A 3,784-nucleotide genomic window follows, 5' to 3' on the forward strand; every position below is an offset into this window, starting at 1 on the left:
TTTTTTTCCCCTTAAGAACACTGTTAATGATCCTTCCCACTAAATACAGAACATATATCATAAAGAAGGAATGCTGATTTTTACTGAATCTACTACTTGCTAGGCTTCACATCTGCTGGCTCATTTAATCTTCAAAGCAACATCATGAGATAGGTTTCCACATGCCCATCTTGTTAGAGGCAAGGAGACAGAGCCTCTGCGAGGTGAAGCGCTTTACTGTGGGTTTGAGGAAGAAAGCGGTCGACTGGCATTCTAAGTGTGTTTGTCTTCCAAGTGAGCAAAAGCAGCACCGTGACCAAGAGTGTGGACCAGAGCCAGGAGCCCGCTTTACTCCACGCCTGCTGCTTACCAGCTCTGTTAACTTCGGGCAAAGTGTGGAATCCAAGATGCTATTTTCATTTGTGTGAAAGAGGCAGCATTATAATAATCCCTCCCTGACGGGTAGGTTCTCAGAATGGGTCTTTCTTCCTGGGCCTTGCTCAGGCCCCCCGCAGGACCCGCATCCCACCTGATTTCCAGCAAGCGTTCCTCCATTGTTGCTGTCCGTACAAACACTCTCTCGCCCTTCTTCCTTCTCAACTCAAACACTCTGAGCAGGGCTACTAGCAAGAAAGGAGACAGAAAGAGAAAGACAAGAGAGAACCCGTAATTGGCCACAGCAGCTCTGGCTCCTAGGAGAGACACATACGTCCTTCTTGGAATAGTCTTTTATTTAGCAAAACCCGGTGATGTGGCAGAGTCACTGAAGAGCTAGCCCCAGGCAAACAGAACCAAGTTGTTCTGCGCAATAAAGTTAAGAATGCTAGTTTTTCAAGGAGTAGCTACATGAAGGAAAGAAGGGTCTGTGAGGGAGGGGGGAGCCCAGAAAGATGAGGTGATGGGCTTAGTGGGGAGTGGAGGGATGCTGCTGTAACAGTGACTAAGAGATTTTTTTCAAAACAAGTGTCTAAGATCCCACTTTAAGGCATTAGTCTGAATGTTAATCCACAAACCTCCTCAAACCCTCACGCTTCACTCCAAACAGGCCCCCAAAGTCTGTCACCTGCAGCCCTGTGGCAAAGGCATCCGAGCGGCGCCCAGTGTGAGGTGGGAGTGATGGGTATGGAACAAGAATGAGAGGCATGGGAGAGCATCCAGAAACCAAACTAAATCAGTAGATGCTGTAGTTCTGAAGTAAGGGGAGGTGATGGGGAGAAGTGGGACCTCACCGAAGCCTCTGGAGAGACAGTGAAGGGTGATATGGAGGTGGCGGGAGTCGGACTAAATTAAATCTTGTCTAAAAGGATAGAGTTCCCTGACTGGCGTACAGATTACAGCAAATGCAGGGGATTTCATGATGAACTGGACAGAACTACCAAATTACGAGCAGAGTCTATTATTTTTCTACAGGATGAACTAAATGTGTGTGTGCCTTCCAAGATGAAGGTTTACTGTGGTTGTCCATGAGCCTCAAGGGTTAGAGGATCAGCAGAAATGAGACGTCAGATATTTAACCCCGTACAATCCAACCAACCAGGCAGTGAAGTGGACATGGCTTCTTGGTGTCCTTGGTTGGTAGGTGATGAGGCAAGTGTTGGGGGGAGGTACCCCCAACTGTTGCTCAGCTCAGAGCAACACCAGCCAAGGTCTCTAGAGTCCAGCTTTTTCGGCCCTCCAAGCCCAGAGGCCCAGGTAATCAGCACCTCAACCAATGAACCTCCTGTGTGAGTACCACATCAACTGGATCAGGTTCCAAAGCTGAGTTTTGCAAAGAGCTCTTCCACATTGAAATGTTCAGTTTAATAGTTTCAAGGGCTATTGATTTTTTACCTCAAAACTATGAATGGCCATTTTGGTGAAGTATTTCTGAGAGCATTTTCTTGGAAAACACCTCACTTAAATTTGTAAATGGCGTTTGCCATAGGAGGTTCACTTCCCAACATTGGGAGCATTCACTGACAATGACTTCACTGGACCAGTTCACGTTAACTCATCTGGTATAAAAAGATGAGGAGGAATCTTTTAGAATTAATATACCTCTAAAGGTATTTCCCCTTCTTAAATAAAGTTGTTTTGTGAGCAAAATACAATGACACGAACAAAGCAACTTTAAAACACAATAAGGATCAGGGCAAGGTGGTGACAGTGGCATGGTTTTCCAGTCTCCTCAAATTACAAAACTAGCAGAGTAACTGGGAGAGAAAAAGGGAAAAAGTATATAAAATGGAAACATAAAAAAAATTAGTAGAAGAAAAAGATCAAAAGGATTTAAGAGACAGTGATGGATACAGAAGAGAGCCAAAGAATCCAACATACACATAAGAGACCCTCCTTCCCCCCTTCCCCCTGCAACAAAAGGAAAGAAAGTAAAAGTAAGGCTGTAGAGAGGAACAAATAAAAGCAACTATTAAAGAAAAACTTTCCTGAAAACAAACAAACACACTGACTTGAACCTGTGCGTGTAACGGGGACATGTTGTGCCTGGACCAGAACAGTCAACTCCAAGACATAGTCTATTAAAATTATTAAGACTTTACTGAATAGAAATCCTTTTGGCATAAGGTAAAATGACTAAGTAACTTACAAGGTATTACACCTTCACAGAATACTTTAATGCTAAAACACAATGGAAGAAATGAAGTAACATAGTACAGATACCCAAGAAAGAAAATGGAAGCCAACTTTTTTTTTTTCTAATTTGGCCAAAGTGACCTTCAAGTGTAAAGGCTACAAACTGTGATGAAGTTGAGGTAATCAGGGAATAATGCTCCTGTGTGCCCTTCCTGAGTAATATACTAACCAATATGCTTCAGACAATCAAGAAACACTTAGAGAAGCTTTTCCTAAGAACTACCGATGAGCACTGAATATATTTAACTGTAGAATGAAGAATAGTGGGCCTAGGGTGAAAAATACTTTGTACTTGTCATACCCTCTGATAATGAAGATGTAATTCAGGTATCAAAAATGGACAGAGAAGGAAAAAATTATATAGAAAGTAAGCTTGCTGGTTGCCTTAAAGGTTTCATTTAGCACTAAACAGATACCACATTAAATACTTTGGGGAGAAGGAGCAGAGGGGAAAGAAGAGGTTACTAATTTCAATATTGTTCATAGTAAGGGATTAAAAAAAGACCTACACCATCTAACATGGTAGCCACCAGCTATCTGTGGCTATTTAAATTAAGTTAATTGACATTAAATGAAATCTTGAATTTGGTTTCTCAATTAGAGTAGCCACAATTCACATTTCATTTCATATGCAGCTAGTAGCTTCCACACTGGAGAACACAAATGAAGAACATGTTCATCATTATAGAAAGTTCTTTGGACACTGTTACAACTGATAGCTTTTTTTTTTTTTTTTAGATCTGGAATGCTTCAGGAATTTACGTGTCATCCTTGTGCAGGGGCCATGCTCATCTCTGTATTGTTTCAATTTTAGTGTATATGCTGCCAAAGCGAGCATAACCAAATAGCATTTTTAAAAGGAGTAAGGATACCACCCTGAGATATCAGTGTAAAGGTAACCATGGAAACAAAACATCTGACCTATGGTATTTGGTTATGGCAGCCTAAGCAGATACAGATAGGGATTCTCTACATATTGACCTACAGATTCAACACAATCACTTATCAAATCTCCTTGACTTCACTTCAGAAACTGACAAGCTGATCCTGAAATTCATATGCAAGTTCAAGGGGCCCAGAATAATGAAAACAATCTTGAAAAAGAACAAGGTTGGAGGAGTCACACTTCTCAATTTCAAAAAAAATTTTTTTTAAAGATCTTATTTATTTGACA

At 41.5% G+C, this 3,784-nt stretch overlaps 1 non-coding gene across 1 annotated transcript; it reads right to left on the minus strand.

The window, feature by feature from the left end:
- Positions 1-3,344: 3,344 nt before the first annotated feature.
- Positions 3,345-3,448, minus strand: LOC116633476. The gene has a single exon (XR_004299739.1). It is a non-coding gene; the product is annotated as a U6 spliceosomal RNA (small nuclear RNA).
- Positions 3,449-3,784: the final 336 nt, after the last annotated feature.

Source organism: Phoca vitulina, unplaced genomic scaffold (genome assembly GCF_004348235.1).
Source record: "Phoca vitulina isolate PV1807 unplaced genomic scaffold, GSC_HSeal_1.0 scaffold7, whole genome shotgun sequence".
Lineage (NCBI taxonomy): Eukaryota > Metazoa > Chordata > Mammalia > Carnivora > Phocidae > Phoca > Phoca vitulina.